Consider the following 19,941-nt stretch of genomic DNA (forward strand, 5'->3'; position numbering starts at 1 on the left):
ATTTACTGTGATTGGGTCACTGTTGCCAGTTAATTGTTAATTGTTCACTATTAATTGTGCCATGAATTTTCCACTCAGGTTTTTTCAGAGAGGCATGAAATCGTTCTCTAGCAATGCTACGTGTATATATCTAAGAAACTGAGTGAAATAGTATTTTTCTACTTCTCTCCTTTCAGATCATCTTCTGACATATTGCATACCCAGATTTAGTGGTTAATTATTTCCTTCTTCTGATTCACAAAAAAAAGTCAGGTTAAAGTTTTATTTTATATAAGACTGAAATACCACTCCCTAGCATCCTGGCTACACAGTATGTTTCTATCACATCCTTTTGGGAATATACTTGAGTGTAGTTTGATCTGGTGAAATCAGGTAATTTGACCATGGATGATACAGTGTGAAGGGTATCCTGAAAAATTTGATTTTACATTGCTCCCTATTTTATTTATCTTGATGGGGCAGATAAGAGGCTTTATAGATGGCAATCATTTTACCTATTAGCTCTCTAGCATGGAAGGACAGAAATCTGGTCTAGAAACTCAAAGTCTTTCTTATCTGCTGCAGTAATTCAACTTTCGTCTCTGTCTACATTGTTAAGGGGACTCCAGTGAAATTCCACAAAGCCAGGCTTATGAGGAAGGACCTTGGTTGGTCCTGTAATGATTCTCAGGGCAGCAACAGTTATCGCATATGTTATGTGACTCCAGTAATGTTTTCAATAGTAGGATTTGTTTTAATGACTAAAACCTCTTGAATGACACTTATTTAGGTAACCAGTATGTGAACTGTAGTCATCAGTGGTGCCTGATAAACATTGATTCAGGCTGAAAACATGGATTCATACTTTAAAATATATTGCCCTTAATTAAATGGAAGAAATATTTCTTTTGTATATCAGATTTTGCATTATTTTCTAAATTAAGTTAATGAATATATAATAGACCATTCATGAAAATAAGAAGAAGAAGAAAAAAATCTGTCTCTCCTACTTTCTAGTATACTTGAGGGAGAGAAAGTGGCAAATCAGTAATCGGCAAGCAGTTATCTATTGTTTCATGGTCCTCATAGAATAATAACCACATAAATTATTCAATTGTTCTCTCTTTAAATTAATGAGATGTTTTTATATAGTTAGGATTTTCAGCACTTTGCTGTTGTTGTTGTTTTTCCTACATAGCTCTATTTTAATACCTTATTCAAAATAATCTACATCCACATTTACTAGATTTTCTGCCTTTTTATCTAACTAGTGATTCTAATGAAGTCTAATTGCAATGTCACTGATATAAATGTAATAAAAATCCCGATCCATAGATTTATTCTGTTTGCATCCTTTTAATCTTTGTTGTTAGCTGTCATTGCAGTCTAACACCTTAAGTATATCTGTTTGATTTTCCTGTATCAATAACTGTGACTGCTTATACTTGCAGGTTCCACTTTTGCACTACAATTTCAACAGAACTTTTATGTTGTCTATTTTTTTTTTTTCACTTGCATTTTGAAGTTGAATTACACTGTTGAAAAAATCATTCTGTTCAGAAGGAGCAGAACTGAGTTGAAATATCTGCATTCTTATAATGTTCATAGCTTATAAACTACTGGCCCTGTGATTACTAACTCCTTGAATAACCACATTCAAGTCCAAGGCATTGGAAGAAAACATGAATCATACATCTACAGCCTTTCAGTGAATCAGTGAAAGGCTGACTGGTTTATGCCCCAAAGCCCATGGATGTCTTTCATTTAAATGAGTTTTAGGTCAGATCTACTGTAGCTGCACAAACACTGAAAAATCAACAACATTCTTTAGCTAGACTGAGTAGCCTGCTTAAGATGATGAAGTATTATATATTCTGTAACTTAATCTGTAAGAAATGCCTGGGTTTTGTTGCTTGCTTAAACAAAATCAGAGGTAACTTGAAAGAAGTCAAACAGGCAGAAAGCTTTCTGAAACTACTCGAATATGTTAACAGCAAAACTGAAGACATCCGTGTAATTTTTACTGATGAAGCAGAAATTATGTTTTTTTAGGAAGAGATTGTTAATACTGTATCAATACCTCAAGAACGTAACCTTATTGACAGACTTCTGTTTGGTCACACATATATTTATGAAAATGTATTCTGTTAGAATATTGCATTTGGCTGCTTTAAAGAAAAGCACAGGGTAAGAGATGCAAGGAAGAATGTTTTCTTGAACTTAGTATTGAAGTAAAAAAAGAAGAAATCCTGTGTGTATGTGTGCGAAAGCAGAATGCTAATGCATTTCTGTAATGCAGATCTAAACAAGGTAAAAATCCAGCTGATTTTGCCGGTTTTACCTTGGAAAGGATTTCAAAAATGGTTTCCAAGTGAATCGAGTGTTACTCTCTTATTTGGAGAGAGACGTGACAGTGTGAGGTTATAGCGAATTTCTGTACAGTGGAACTGCTATCGAGGTATAAATGGTCTTGATTAGGATTCAGCTCGACGTACACGATTCTGTGTCTACATGTAAGACAAATGTCCTGTAAAACTGTTGCCAGTACAATCAGTCTATGCTAGGAGGCTATTTAGCCAGCTCTGAAACAGACACCTTGCTTTCAGCAATTAAAACTCATCACTGCCAGAGTGAAGAGTGTTAGGTGTGGAGCAAGTATGCAGCGCCAGCCTGCAGTGAAAGGTGTAGGCTCCCATCTAGTTCCCATGATTTTCAGCTTAGGCTCATAGATGTCTTTGTGAACCTAGAAAGTGAGTATTTTGAGCAAGGACATTCATTTTGTCTAGTACTGGGGTCTAGATCATTGATTAGTATCTTTAGAACAGCAATGCAGAAGTCTTGGTAAGTTATTAACAGTGTATCTATAGCATAAGATCTATTAAGGTACCTTACTGCGCTCATTTCTTTGTGATAATAGTTTTCATTTAATCATTCAGTAACAATCTGTAATCCTTTTCCTGAAAACTATTTCATGTACAGAACAGAGGATTTTGAACAACAGAAAAGTTGTTCAAAGCTGGATTCTAACCTATTAAGTGGTGAACTTTAGTGAATCCTATATGTAGGAGAACTACACTATCTTGTGATCTTATACATAAAGGTTACAGAAAATAAGGGCTATGAAATTATAAGCAACATGGGGATCACACTAAACAACTTTGGAAGCCTCTACAAAGATTACTAGTTTAAAGTGTAATTTTGCTGGTGTAATTTTGGGAAAGGATGTAACAAATTGAACGTGTCACTAAAAGGACACAGAGTAACAGTAATAAAATGAGATGAAATCAAATTTTGCATGACTTTTCAAAGACATTCCTTCCTGACCCCCTACCTCCTGATTTAACTGCAGGCCATAACTATTTTGGATGTCCTTTTTTCCCAACAATTCTTTCTTCTTGTTCTGTAGTAATGCCTCTCTCTTTGTATTTCCGTCTGGGGATCCACACATTTTCTGTGGTCTAAATGCCTTCTTTGTTCGTATTGCTTGCTCTTCTAGAATTTTTCTGGGTCAGCAAATTGTAAAAGAAATGATAAAACTTTGTCTTTGGGGAAAGCTCTGAGTGCTGACCCTACAATGAGAATATCAAAGTCAAAGAGAGACCAAAGGAGTAAAGAAGATATTGTGGAACTGACTTTGATGATATAGTATGAAAAAGAGAATAGAAGTCGAAGCAAGCACAAAACATTTGCCAAAAAGCTTTGAAAGATCCCAAACTTGGTTTCTTGAAATGTTACTTAAGTCATTTTTCAGATTTCCTTTTAGCTTTCTAAAATTTCCCAACAATTCTAGTTTTTCTGCTAATCTTTGAGAATGAGTTAGTCTGGCACGACCGCATGTTGCATACCACTGTCCCATAGGAATTCAGGTGGATTTTAAGACTGCTGATGTTCCATATCATAATTAAAGTCTATTAAAAATATGGAAATAAATCTGGAGATAAATGGACTTTAAAAACAAGTTTATCAGTGTTCTAGAAAGACACTGTCAAAGACAGCCAATTATTTAAAAGAGCAATGCCTCATCAGTCTTTTGCAACAATTCCCATGAAAAGCAGGTCTCTGCGAGGCGGGACAGCTGGGATAAATGTGCTCAGGATAAAAGCGAGGACTAAGGCATAATCATTCAGGAAGAGAAACCTGATTTCTAACGGAGTTGTCATCCTCATCCAGTGCCATTGAGAAGTGACAGGCCCACCTCTCTCTCCTTGCGCAGGCAGCAGTGCGGTACCAGTTCAGTTTGTAAAGGCAGCAATGAAAGCGCACGACGGTCCGATCGTTAAAGAAACGAACTCCACAGCACAGAAGTTAGACAATGAGGCTGGCTCTTTCACGGGAGTGGATTCCAGCCTACAAAGGCTGAATAACAAGCTCAGATCTCAACACGACTCATGGAAACCGGGGCTGGAACAAGCTCACTGCAAAAGCAAAGCACTTAGCAGCAAAAGTGAAGGATCAAGAGGAAAGATGTTCAGATCAAATGCATGCCGGAGCAAAGGCAGCCGGAGCTGACATGATTTCCCTATCAATGATGCCTGACTGTTGAAGAAAAGAACCGCTGCCAAGCCCTGTGGAGAGGGAAAAGGTGCCGGTAAAGCCCCGCAGCAAGAGCCACCAGCCCGCCCAGGTGTGTTGCTAACTAAAGTGTTGAGTTAGAGCAGGGAATAGCAGAATGAGGAGCTGTAAACACTGCACAGCTCAGTGTGGAGAGAGGCATGAGAGGTGGGAACACTTCGCGAGTCTGACTCCATCCTCTTTCACCAATCTCTTGTAGACCTGCTTTAGTCCTTCTTCTTGTCTCTGAAATGGGAACAGATAATAATTTGCTGCATGTGTGTAAATATGTCCTTGTTGTATTAAACACTGCTCAGAAAGTAGGACAGTGGTAGAAGTGATAAACTATATTGTATGAGCTTTTTGGCACTGCAGCATAAGGGACATTTATATCCAAATTCTAAAGTGTGCACAACATTTTTTTTTTTTCTAAAAATACAGGGTGTTTCTTGACCTCAGAATTTAAAATTAACCTCCAGTAAATCTGGGATCAGACATAGAAATCTTTAGAGAATGAACAACCAAAAAGGGGTATATATATAAAAATATATCTATATCCTGACTCATCTGTCTATATTTTGTTTGCTTAAAACTGTGAAAAAAAGATATAGTTAGGGCTGTGTGTTTTTTACATACTGTGAATATTTTTCTGATTCAAGGAGAGCAAATCTGCTTTTTAAGCAACCATAGGGAAAATAATTTCCCCCCACAAGATGGCTCCTGCAGGGAGAAGCACCAGGCACTGACGATTTTATTTTTTGGTTCTGCAGAAAGTAATCTCAGTTCATATGGTTTAATCTGTCTACTTTTAGCTCCCGAGGAGTGATGTTTATTAAAAAATAAATTTAAAAAAAAATGTATTTTCATGCTGCAACTACTCTGTTGTGCAGGATAGATAGATAACTTTGTTATTTTGATGGCTCACAAGAAGGAACAAAGTTCTTGATGCTCATTTTGATCATTTTTACCAACTGCTTTTTGTTTATTTTTTTCTAAAAAATCTAATACAAGTGGCCATTTTATACCGGGGATGCTTATTGAGAACTCCCCACTGAAATCAGTGAAGAACTGTGACTAAAAGTCAGTGACAACCTATGATCCAAGCTGTTTTATGCTAGAATATTCTATGATAGTCTTCTGGGATACAATAAAGTAAACCAAGTCTGGGTTTTAGCTTCAGAGAAACACCGTATTTGTGGGTAATACCATGTATAGCAGGTGTTTACAGAATTTACCAGATTAAAGGGAAAATAAAAATCTAAGGAAATATGTAAAACCAGATGTGTAGAATTTAATATTCTTTTGCATGTGAGAGTGTACGTCCTCGTCCCAATGCTTCAGAGTAGTTATACATATCTTCACATTAAAACATTCCCAGCAAACATGAAACTGTGAAAGACTGAGCCACGCTACATGGCCTTGTTCTGTGACTGGTTGAGAGCATACACAAAGACTGAGATGTCACTTGATATACAGGTGAACTCTTAACACTTGCTTAAATATTATTTTTATTTTGAGTCGAGCAGCACAGATGTGACAAAGTTTTGTGTACTTGTGGTTAGCAAGGTTTTTCAGCAGCTGGGGTTTTCTGTTATTGGTAGGCTTGTATATAGAAGATGCACGTGCAATTCTATGAACATCAGTCCCAGAACACAGTGAGAAGTTGAGGATGATTTTTTTGTTTTGTTTTATTTGCCTGCTTTTCACTTAAGTCAAATCTAGACTGACGTGGCCAATACTGGTGCCTTTCCATGTGTCAGCCCATAAAGCATGTGATAAGCATTTTTTCTGCTTTTCTTAATCTCAGGAGGATGTTTTCTTTTATCTTTCCAACCTTTATGAAAGATGACTGTAAAAAAAAATCTCACTTCTTCTGAGTCTATTTTTAATCTTATGCAAAACAAGAAAATGAAGACCCGACTTAAAAAAATAAAAAGGAATTTTTATTACTTGCCTTTTTTTTTAAAAAAAAAAAAAAAAAAGAAGAAGAAGAAGAAGGAAAAGAAGAAGAAAATACAGAAATTTACAACATTCAAGAGACAGTTCTTGACATTGATTAAAAGACATTTCTCAGTACAGGGATGATTTATTAAGAAAAGAGTACTGAAGTTTCTTCTAAATGAAGTTACGTTACATTTATCTGTCATATAAATATGCTTTGATTATCCTCTTTGAAAATGATAGAGAAATAGAGAGAACCCAGCACCAATTTAATAACTGATATTTCTATTATCTGTGCCTGCTGGATAGCCTGTGGGAGAAAGAAAAGCACTGGACATTTTGTAATGTTCACCATGTAAAACCTTGTTCTCCCAAGTCCTATTTGTTCAAAAACCTGTCATGCAAAAATGTTGCAAATCTCTAGCCTGCAAAATATATACAACCATAGTGTTTGGCAGACCTTGGGGAACTACCAGCAAAACAGTTTAATTGGAAAATGCCATTTCATTGAACCCGAACTCTTACTCCAGATTTCTACAGCTGAGTAAATACCCAGTGCTCTTAACAACGAATCTGACAAGGACATGAGTTCTACTGAACAAATGCAAGGGTTGGGATGGTTTGTATAAATCATCAACATTTATTTTTGGTTTTTATTTTACTGTGAATGGGAAATGCTTAACTTCAGCTCAGTCTGGACAGTGGCAGAAGGATCACTTGTTGTCTGCCTTTCTCTATCACTTTATTTCCTGGCTAGCATGCATCCACATTTGTAACTACTGAGCTCCTCAAAGTTATCAATTACTTAATAATTGAAAAAAAAAAAAACATGTTAAAAAACATGCACAAAATGAGGCTTTTAAAATACAGACTGATATATAATTAATAGGGGCCTAGATGGAGTGGAGGAAAAGAGGTATTTCTTTCATTTTCTATCATTTAACTTCATACACATCAGCCTTTTTGGTATCCTAAAAGCTGTAACTATATGGTACAACAAAGAAAGGGGCTCAATGCATGTCCTGAATCAGACTCTGATGATTAGAAATCTGAGATTTCTGACTACTGCTGTTAAAGACAAAAAAAAATGTTTTTATAAATACATCAGTACAAAAAGGAGGACTAAGGAGAATCTCCATCCTTTACTGGATGTGGGGGGAAACTTAGTAATCAGAGATGAGGAAAAAGCTGAGGTGCTTAACGCCTTCTTTGCCTCAGTCTTTAACAGCAAAACCAGTTGTTCTCTGGATGCCCAGTACCCTGAGCTCGAGGAAGGGGATGGGGAGCAGAATGTGGCCCCCACAATCCACGAAGAAATGGTTGGCAACCTGCTACAGCATTTGGATGTATGCAAGTCGATGGGGCCGGATGGGATCCACCCGAGGGTACTGAGAGAACTGGCAGAGGAGCTGGCCAAGCCGCTTTCCATCATTTATTGGCATTCCTGGCTATCGGGGGAGGTCCCACTCGACTGGCGGCTAGCAAACGTGACGCCCCATCTACAAGAAGGTCCGGAGGGTAGACCCGGGGAACTATACACCTGTTAGTTTAACATCAGTGCAAGGGAAGCTCATGGAGCAGATTATCTTGGGTGTCATCATGCGGCAGTTGCAGGGCAAGCAGGCGATCAGGCCTAGTCAGCATGGGTTTATGAAGGGCAGGTCCTGCTTGACGAACCTGATCTCCTTCTATGACAAGGTGACACACTTAGTGGATGAGGGAAAGGCTGTGGATGTGGTCTACCTTGACTTCAGTAAGGCTTTTGACACCATTCCCCACAGCATTCTCCTCAAGAAACTGGCTGCTCTTGGCTTGGACTGGCGTACACTTCGTTGGGTGAAGAGCTGGCTGGATGGCCGGGCCCAGAGAGTTGTGGTGAATGGAGTCAAATCCAGTTGGAGGCTGGTCTCTAGTGTAGTCCCCCAGGGCTCGGTACTGAGGCCAGTCCTCTTTAACATCTTCATCGATGATCTGGATGAGGGGATTGAGTGCGCCCTCAGCAAGTTTGCAGACGACACCAAGTTAGGTGTGTGTGTCGATCTGCTCGAGGGTAGGAAGGCTCTGCAGGAGGATCTGGATAGGCTGGACCGATGGGCCGAGGCCAACGGTATGAAGTTCCACAAGGCCAAGTGCCGGGTCCTGCACCTGGGGCGCAACAACCCCAAACAGCGCTACAGGCTGGGAGATGTGTGGTTGGAGAGCTGCCTGGCAGAGAAGGACCTGGGAGTATTGGTTGATAGTCAGCTGAATATGAGCCAGCAGCGTGTTCAGGCGGCCAAGAAGGCCAGCAGCATCCTGGCTTGCATAAGAAACAGCGTGGCCAGCAGGTCCAGGGAAGTGATTGTCCCCCTGTACTCAGCTCTGGTGAGGCCGCACCTCGAGTACTGCGTTCAGTTTTGGGCCCCTCGCTACAAGAAGGACATGGAGGTGCTCGAGCAAGTCCAGAGAAGAGCAACGAAGCTGGTGAAGGGTCTGGAGAACAAGTCTTATGAGGAGCAGCTGAGGGAGCTGGGACTGTTTAGCCTGGAGAAGAGGAGGCTCAGGGGCGATCTTGCTGCACTCTACAGGTACCTGAAAGGAGGCTGTAGCGAGGTGGGGGTTGGTCTATTCTCCCACGTGCCTGGTGACAGGACGAGGGGGAATGGGCTAAAGTTACGGCAGTGGAGGTTTAGGTTGGATATTAGGAAGAACTTCTTTACTGAACGGGTTGTTAGTCACTGGAATAGGCTGCCCAGGGAAGTGGTTGAGTCACCATCCCTGGAGGTCTTTAAAAGACGTTTAGATGTAGAGCTTAGGGTTATGGTTTAGTGGAGGACTTGTTAGCATTAGGTCAGAGGTTGGACTCGGTGATCTTGGAGGTCTCTTCCAACCTAGATGATTCTGTGATTCTGTGATTCAGTGAAATGTTGCTTCTATGGAGCACGGCAATGAAGAAATAAAATTTTGGTAAAATTTTGTTCAAGGGGTGTCGCTGAAGAAAACCTTACATAAAGTTTATTTCCTAATACCTAATGATGCTGTCATTAAAAAGTTGTTGAAAAGCTTAGTATGAAAAATGTTCACATTTGCTTTTTTATGAAAAGACCTGTCTAGACATAGAAACTTAGGGTGAAATTAAATGAGTGTTATATACTAAGTTGGAGGTACTAGGGAATAATGGAAGGGGAAAGGTAAGGCAGCAACAAAGAAAAGGAAATGAATAGAGTTCAGATATAAACCTTTTATACCATAAAGCTCTTGTTTATGTTAAACAGTTTTAGAGGATGGAAATATTTTTTCCTGAATCTATAACACTCGCGTTCTTTGAAATGGTAAAAACATTAATGGAAGATTTATTCATGGAAAGAAAAAAAAATGATCTTTTTAATTTTAGATTTTTTTTTAGAAATTAAACTAAAAAAACTGTAGCGCATTTAACATCCAACTCCACCTTTAAAAATCTTTCTAAATTTCATAGACTTAAAAAGGTCAGCAATAATATCTAGATATCTGCACCTATGAATTAAGTCTTTGAACTGTACATGATAAAAGGCAACATTATCATGACTGTAGATACAGATCTTAAAATTATTCACAATGATGGTCGCTGCATAAAAGGGACAAAGACTGCATAACACCTTGCCTTACAATTAAAAACAAACAAACAACAACAAAACCAAAACAAAAAAAAATATTGTGTAAGATAAAAGAAATAAAGAAAAGGGAGCTTAACAGTAGTCAGAGCTATATCTGAAAGATCAGTTGTACTTCATATATGTTGTACCAACGCTTTTTTTGACAGTTCAGTCTTCCTTACAGTAGTGGGACTCCTGCAAAAAGATATTACTGACATTCTAGAAAACAACCGAGGAAAAACACAGAGCTGTTCAAAATGTAAAGGTTTTTTGTTTTGTTTCATTTTGTTAAAAAAAAAATCTGGAGAGATCAATTTCTCATAAATTCGTAGATTTTTCTGGAAAACATATATCTCAGACCTTCAGATTCCATTTGAATATTGTCATGCTAATCCCTAACTCTGATGATAACTCTCGTATCTACTAATAAGTTGTAAGAACAGTATTCTGAATTGTAGTTTCATGTATTTCTAAATGAAGCATCAGACCTTAAGTCTTGCAAGCAACTCCATCTTTGTTAATTACGGTTTTGTTCATTCAATTGTGTTTATAGTTTTCTACTCTAATTTTTAAAGACGGATTACACATCTTTCATACAAATTATCTGGAGTTCTGCTGAGTTAGTGATCTACACAAAGTACAGGAGATGCCAGCAGTACTTCTTGCTGATTGAATTCATTAATTAATTGAGACAAATCAATGTTTGTATGAGCAAGTTCTGATGACGCCCTAGGAACAATGAAGTGTTGGAGAGATTTAAAGATCTGTGATGGTGGCCCTTTGAGACAAATAACAGACTGTGAGAGAGGAAAAGTATTTTATCTCAATTTATGCTCAATTAGATTAAGTTGAAATATATGGGTAGTATAAAATAATTTACTGTGTATTCTCCAGTGGTCAATTAAGTAAAAATCTTGAAATTTTTATTTAAAAAGATTATAACAAAGATGTCCTGTCACACCATGGTTTGCCTTTCTTGGGAACCCTCAGCATCAAAAATTGGACACAGATGAATTTAATAATCTTTCTTATCACAATGAATGCAACAGTATTCTACCTTGTTGAAATGAAGGTCATTGGCAAGGCTTCAGGCTACAAAATGAACCTAGAGATGATTCAGAAATGCTTTTTCTTCCCTTCCTCTTCTCCTTATGTGTTTATGCATAGCTATATTTATATATTCTTATTACATTTTATAAATTTATATGTATTCGCATTTATACATTTATATATACACACATACACATACATGACCTCTTTCCTCATTAGTACCTTCCATAGCACACATTTCATAGTCGGTTTTCTGTGGAGGAAGCAACAGTCACCATTGATTTAAAATAACTTTGTTTTGACCTTTAAGATTTGCCTAGTTCTATCTGAAGAGAAGACTCCTCTTTACATGGAAATAAGACTTCTTACTATAAAGAGAGTCCTTCTGTACAAAATGAACTTGCAGGCTAGTTTTATACCTTTCCTTCAATTTGTCCATGTTGGCAATAAGAATAACCTTCTTCTTCTTCTTCAAAAAAAAAAAAAAAAAAAAAAAAAAAGCAACTCCTTCCTAGTTCATGCTTTCTTCTTGTTTTCCTTTTTAATTTTAAACATAAAAAAAAAAAAAAACAAAAAAAGCCCCCATACTACAGAAAAATATAATCCAAAATACTCTCACTTGAAAATATTATGTTATTTTTATTGATTACCAGGCCTAGAGGTTGATATCAAAACACATTTCCACAATAAAGGGGGAAAAATATTTACGTATACTGGCATGAGGATATTGGTTGTTAAACCACAGTAAATGATACCTGAAAATATCAAGATGTGATAGTCAAACCAGAATTATTAATTTTCATTGTCAATATTCTTATAGAACAGATGGAAGTATTTGAAATGGATTGTGGCTAATAAAATTCAAAATGCTTTATATATTTGCCATTTTGAGAATAATCATTCAAAACACATCAAGCTTTGCATACAAACATTGCAGAACACAAAATCAGAGAAGACAGAAGATTCATCAATGAACATGAACAACATCCTACTATTTTTCTGCCTCTTTTCGTCTGGCATCTTTCTTTAGTCCAAGTTAATTAGTTGTTAACTAATTCATAGTTCACAGCTCTGTAAAATGATATCAACAAATGTAGTATTCCAATTTACTGATTTTCACCTCCTTTCTCTTTTGTTACACATTTTTATCAGGAATCATACTTCAAAAATGGAAAACGTTTTACAAATCATTCCAGGAAAAAATGCAACTTCTTCTTAACAAACTTCGTTGTCACAGATTTTCAGGTACAGCAGAGAAGCTAAAATAAATTGATTGTTGACAGCAGCAATGTGGAGGTAAATGGTGTTCAATGCTGCAACAATATACCAGTCACTCCCTATTTTGTTCTCAGTAAAGAAAAAACTTACATCTAATGATCATTGGGTAATAGTGTTTTGAAATTGTTTGCTGATTTCCATTTATTTATTTGCAGAAACCACTGACATATTACAGAAGTTCATATAAAGATGTCAGGCATGCAAAAATGTTATCATAGGATAAGGGGATACTAGGAAGTCTCTCGTCCAATCTCATTCTTCTGATGGTTCAGTTTCAAGGTCAGTCCAGGTTGCTCAGGGCTTAATCTAGTCAGATCTTGAAAACCTCCAGAGAAGGTGCCTGCACAACCTGCACATTTGTCTCAGGGCAATGTGCTTCAATGTTTTACTGTACTCACAGAGAAAAAAAGTTTCTCCTTATGTCCAGATATCCAGTTGAATATAATTTATACAGTTTTATATACATCTCAGAATTCCTGAACTCATCTCTGTTTTTCAGTAGCTTTCATCCATTGATCATGAAAACATTGCCCATGCAAACTAATTAAATAACAAAACATTTCTTTTGGGTAGATATAGTTATTATTGATTGTACCCATGCATCCACCATGCTATGTTTACCTGCCTTCATTTTTGAGGAAGGTTATCTGGAAATGTTTGTAAAAATACTTTTTTGTCATTTAATAGTGATAGGAACAGAAGTACGGAATGAAGTAGGAAACTTTCAAGGATGCCTCTTCTTGAAGTACTGCTTAAGACCACATGGTATCAAGCCTATAAGGAGATTTTTTTTTTTCTTTTCAAATATCCAGAGTTGTGTATTGGAGAACTTAAAAGCTCCTCCACTGCCAGAAGTCTGTAAACAGGGAAAGCAACCTGGGCAAGTTCAAGCACTGTTTCTCTCTAAGCACTGGATGCTAATAAGAAGAAAAACATTCAGAAGGTAGTTTTATTTTTGGCACGGACTATTTTTGATTAATATGATGAATTTTTCAGAGAAGCAAGATACAGATTATGTATGAAAAGGTAGTAAAGGAGCACTGGGAACGTTAAGAGTGGTACTAAAGTCCACAGAAAGACTAAACATACAAGTACTTACTTTCTGTGGAGTTTACAAGTAATTGGCATTTATTAAAAATGTTACCTGTAGAAACTGAAAAGCTTGAGATTTGTCTCTGGAAGCAAAACCAGGATTTTGCTTTAGGTGGGGGGGAGTGTATGTAGGCTAAGAGCAGCTCTGCTGGATTGTTTTGGACCAACAGTGTGTATGACTTTATCCAATACCAAATGCCTAGGAAAGAATGAGATCAAGGTACCCATTTAGCATCAAACCTGAGAGTACTTTCCTCAGCCTTCAAAGGTTGTTTAGTCTGGGACTGTCTCAGACTTGCTTTAAGTATCCTCATTGGATTTTTATTCCTTTCAGTTGTTCCAACACCCTTTGAAGGCTTGTAAACCCTCAGCATCCAAACACCACATGCCAAGGGATATTATCGCCACGTATCATGTTAAAACCTACCAATAGATTGGCTTGTTGGTATAGACTGGATCCCCAAAAGCAGTCTTTTGAATAGCTTCCTGGCTTCTAGAACATCTTCTTCGAGAAGCCTAATGGAGTTGCTACACTTGAAGTAGACATCGCTGCATCTTATTTTTCATTATGTTTTGATGTTGCTTTTTGGTTTGGGGTGTAGGTTATATATTTTTCTTGCTCAAAAAAAGCCATGTAACTGAGTACTAGGTTGTCATGTTTTTGACTTTAAAAGCCAATTTGCACTACTCTCATCTTAGAATCTGGCCAGAATACTTTCCAAAGGAGTTATATCTGATTTATTTCTAGCTGTATCTTAACAAATTACAAATATAAATCCTCTACTTGGTACATATTGTCATAAAGAGGAACTGAGATTGCCCTGACAATATATTTTCTGTTCAAAAAGTATAAATCAAGTAAGCTACTCAGTACTAGGAATTTCAGAAATTGACACCATGTCATATCCAAGGAAATACATTTTATGGCAGGTTCTCTAACATATGTAAACATTTTGGCTCAATGCCATTACCTAAATACAGGCATCTCTTACCATATTAGATACCTTAAAATATCAAAGAAATCCACAAGAGGCAAGCAAATATCCACACAGGGTCTATGGGAACCCTTCAGGAGTGGCAGCTTCAGACTGCATGGTATACCATAAGATACCCCAAGGATGTTAAACCCCTACGTTTAGGCAAGCAGGAGTATTCAGAAATCAACAGGAGATCACATTGAAGCCAATTTTTCCATAGCAGTCTTTTAAACAATGAGACCATGAGTTTCTGCCCTATAAGGCTGTGGACGCAGACAGTATCATCAAGTCCAAAAACTTGTTTGGAGATTAAAGGGCATTATGTCCATGAATGGATACTAAAGGAAATATGGAAAGATGTCCTCTCTAAACTCCACAAAAAAATTGGTCAGACTTGCATTTTTTTTGGATAACTCAAATTAGTTTTCTCCTTTCTTGGGGAGTGAGTACTGGGCTAGGGGAACCACTGATCGGACCAAATAAGGAATTTCTAATTTCTTATGTTCTTATATCCATAAATGAACCCTACTCTTTAGTGTAGGAGAGGAAGAGAGAACTCTTTGAGAAACCAGAAGATTATTTGAACATTATTTTGTCTTTAGTAATTTTGATCCATGACTAATTTAAGAACTTGATTTCCCCACACTTTTTTTTCCATTCCAAAACTCTTTTGTCCGTGGGATCGGGTCTCTGGGCTATTCCATATAATCCTCTTTTTTAAGACAGACTACCTACAGTCTTTCACCTAAAAGAATTCCCTTCTGTTAATAAAGGTTTTTCCTGTACGGTTAACTCACATATGATATGGATAAATTATTGGCATTTAACAGAAAACTTCTTTAATAAAACCATATTCGTTCAGTGATGTTCAATGATTAGGTTAACCAAATGCTTGCAATTAATTTTCCCCTTAATTTGCAATTAACTTCTATAAATAAAGATCTATGCACTTAGACAGAAAAAAGATTTCCCGTTCCACTCAATATGAAGGAAAGGGAGAAAAATGGTAAAAATATATGACCAAATTGATGTTAACTTTAGCATAGTTACATAAGTTCATGCTGGCTGAACCATAGCTCTTAAGAAAAAGAATTTCTGAGAATCACTAGTCAGTGGCATAATTGACTTTTGGTGGCTTCAAAAGGCCATGATCACAGCTAATAGTTTTTGGCAGTTCTAAAGGCATTAATCACGATCAATGTGCAATATTAAATAAGGCTCCTTCAAAATGAATATAAATTAAGACTGTAATTCCATCTCAGCCTTCTGGTGACATGAGGAAACCACTTGAGTTTCACTCTCATGGTTTATGATGTCCCCAGAAGCCTTTGATGGAATTATAGCCTTATTAAGTACAGTTGGGGTACATTATTCCTTAAATTATTGCTGCTACAAGTCATTATTCCCACTAGAAATTAGAACTTGCTGTACTTTCATCAACCATGTAATCTTGAAGTAAGTTGGGGGGAATTTCATCGTGGGAGGGTATCTGCTTTTTAATTTCTATCACTGCTATACATACACAGCTTGGTAGAGTTGTTAACATCTAATATTAACAGCCCGCATGCTTTTATGTTTTGTTTTAAGAAACACTATTCACAACAATACAATCCAGTCATCGTTGATGCTTATATAGCAAATTTATAGGAGATTTTAAGTCATGTTTTTAATCTTTTCAACCACTAATAAAATAAAATGGAATATAAAACGACAGATGAAGATGGGAGTATGCAGATAGGTTTTCAGGGAGGCAGAACATAATTATTAATGTCATTTCACTAAATACATATGCAATCATATCCTGAATAAGAAAAAGTGATATGTGATCTTTAAATACTCAGAATAGTTGAGGACTTCCCCTGAAGCTCAAGAGAGCAAGGTTAAGACTTTCTGACTTCCAGTCTGCAGATAGGTAACAGCGGTGGTGCTGAAGGAGAGCAAGATATGTACTGTATCAGTGTGGGCACTATTTTGGAGGTTTTTCACAGTATTACCTGCAGACCATGCCCCACAAGAGCAGAGCTCCCATGCAGCTGGGAACACTGGAGATCCATTGGCTTATTCTGGGACACCTGCTGGCTCGGGAGGATGGACTGGTCACTGACCCGACACCATCCATATGACATCCTGTATAGTGTGTGCCATCAAAGCCAACATATGTGCAAAACATAAACCTCTTTCTATCAATATCAGGAATAGTCTACATTAGTGCAAGTTAAATACTTTTTATTACATGCATCTTAGGCCTGACAGCATAAGATGCATGTAAGTTCTGTCTCATTTCTCAGTTAAAAAGAATGAAGTATTCTGCAAAGAATGTACGGTATTCACAAAGCATGCTTTTAAGAAGAGATTTTTTTCTTCTCTAATGATAGTTTAAATCATCACAGCCTTACCAGTTTAGTTAGTTTTGTGTGTTAGCTTCTTTCAACAGTTTTCACACTGCCTAGGCTTTTAAACAGTGTTAAGTATTATTCAATGCCACATACTGAAAAGAAAACTTGCTAAAGAAAACCCCTAAGTGTAGCACATATATCATTAAGCCTGAAGGAGTTCAGGGCTTTTATTCTCTCTCTCTCCCTTTTTTCTTTATATACTATTTTGGAGACTGTATCATGTAGAAAGATTTCTGCAACCTGTTCTCCCACAACTTTCCATATTATAAAAAATAACCAGTTATAGCTAAGAAGCAATAGAACTTGTCACTGCATTGCATAATTCATATAAAATTTTGAGGGCTTATGCCAAAGATGGAATCTTCATTTTGAATGAATCTTTAAAGAAAGAAGAATCCCTGGTTACTCAGCGAAGTTACATAGACATTTTTTTTTGCATCTCCAATGATAGAGTAGAAATTATGACCTTGTACCAAAGAAACACATTGAAAGACAAAATGAATTTTAAGATTTCATATTATTATATTTATTTGCTGTTTGTATTTTTATGAGTATAGCAATTCTGCTACATTCCTGTGATTTTTTTTTTTTGGTCTCATAAAGATACATGCAGGTCTTTTAGCAATCATTGCCAATATTTCCATTGATTTTGGTAATATACTTCATACTCACAGAATTAAGTGATGGGTACAAATCTCTGAATGATTACAGTCGTAATGATCATATTCATCAAAGATGACATCTGAAAAATAGAGCATCTTGTTTTATCTGATTTAAATTGATTATTATTTTAAAATCATGTGGTTAAAAAAATTTGCCCTTTGAGTAAGTTTGGTTTCTTTAATTTTGAAATATTTATTGGAATAAAGAATATTTCCTGCAATCGGAGGAAAATTCTAGCCTGAACTTGCATACAGAAGAAAAGAAATATTTCAAGTGTCATAAAAATCATGGACTCTTCCTATATCGAAATATAGTTAATTCTGTGATTGTTTTAAAATGTTGTCACTTGGTGTTGAGCAAGCCAATAATCTTTTATGTTCATATTGAGCACTTGGTTTTAAATAAGTGGTTGCACGAAATTTTATAAAGCAATACACATAAATGTCCTGTTTCTTGAAGATCTAAAAATAATTTGCAGATGTTTACAGACTAGGGATGGTTGGCCATCAATAAAAATGATGTGCCATGGCTACTATTAGAAACTTCTGAAAGACAGATAAGTACAACACAGAAATTAACACATCATTACAGTGATGTAAGACTTTGTCCTTTTCTATTAAGATAAGGCAAATGTAGTGAACAGAATTCATCTAATATGTACAATTCAAAAATATTTTGCATCTGAACAATCACGAAGTACTGGGGTAATGCCATAAGTGTAGCTAATGTGTAAAATCCTGAGAAAGTAATGATCCATATTAAATTCTATGTGCCAGCTATAAATACCAGTGATGACAGAGAAAATAGACGTTTTATCTGTTTCATTTTTCTATCTAATTATGCACTGCTTAGCATTATGAATGCACATAAATTTGCTTTTCAAAACGTATACGTTTTAGGTTTAAAGCCCACTACAAAAACACACTGAGAGTCACAGGGAAAGATGATGGATAACAAGAAGTATTTAAAGTAACTTTTCTATTTACAGTAGTCTTCTTTCAAAAAATCATTTGATACATTAAAGAATTAAACATATAAATATCAACAGATGTTCAAAATGCATCTTAAATATCAGTACACAAGTCAATTATAATTGGACAAGCAAACAGAAATCATCCAGAAAGCGATACACAGAGTGGCACATTGATTGCAGCCATAGATAATATTTTCAGGACAGATAATTAGGACTGCATTTTTTTTCCTCAAAGATCTACTTGTTTATTTAAGCTTAGGCCTTCCCCAAAGTCCCATTTAATTAAGTAATAGCGTTCTGTGAAAATTTGTTTGTATCTTCTGATTTATTTTTATTTTTTTAATTGTGGATTTCACCTTTTCAAGGCAAGAAAAATCAATTATCTTTCATCAAAAATTGTCATAAACCAGCAAAAAAAAAAAATGGGTATTTTTCTGGAACAGCTAAGGTCCCTGTGACACAAATATTATGAGCGATGGCAGGGACTGAAGCCCAAGACCTTTTTTTCCAGACTGTGCACAAGAACTGAAACTTCATCTTCCAGTCTCAAAAACATGACCAAGCCACAGGGAGGGCTATTTGCTTTGCCAACTCGTTCTCTTACTCCTGCATGGTACTTTGAGAAGTTTCACCAAAAAATTCCTGGATACAGTTATTTCAGAAGGCTTCTGCATGTGCCTGACTCTGAGCATGGAAGTGTCTTTGTAAGGTCCAGCCTGAGAGAGAGACTGACTTTGATTGTTGGGGAGCTGTAGCAAGACACCAATTTACTTTTATTGTAGTGTGGCAGAATTTATGAGATTATTGCTAAGTAAATTCTTTAGGGAGGGGATTTAAAGTCTGGCTGGACAAATGCCAGTAGCAGCAATCCCACAGGGCTGCCTCACCAGCTTCTTCTCTTATCTAAATGCTCAGCTTTCCCTAAGACCTCACTCACCTTTTAATTCCAAGTGCAGGGTAACCTCTATCACACAGCAATCTGCTGCCTCCAGATGCTCACCTGAAAGCAGTGCTGAAGATGTTCTCCCAGCCCATCCTCTTGCAGCTCTTTTTGTGCCATTAGCAATAAACAGATTTGTCAGTGCTAAAGTATAGAGATTTGCATGTTTTGGCAATGAGGGGAAGATGTCACTTGGCTTTACGTTCATGGAGTGTTACAGGGTTCCTAAGCAGCTGCAGCTTTCCAGGAGCACTTATTGTAGGGTTCATATTTTACCAGGAAAAAAAATATGGCTGTTCAATTTCTAAGTGCCCCTTTCATCATTAAAGTTTCATTATAACTCAATAGTCTTCAACTGTATTCATTTTGTAAAGTAAACAAACAGGAAAAAACATCCTCGGATTCAACAACACTGTTTTTTGCTTTCTTCTGTGGGCTTTGCATTGCAAAATGTATCCCATTGCTTTGTGCTAAGGTATAAATATGA

Source organism: Oxyura jamaicensis, chromosome 1, assembly GCF_011077185.1.
Source record: "Oxyura jamaicensis isolate SHBP4307 breed ruddy duck chromosome 1, BPBGC_Ojam_1.0, whole genome shotgun sequence".
Taxonomy (NCBI): domain Eukaryota; kingdom Metazoa; phylum Chordata; class Aves; order Anseriformes; family Anatidae; genus Oxyura; species Oxyura jamaicensis.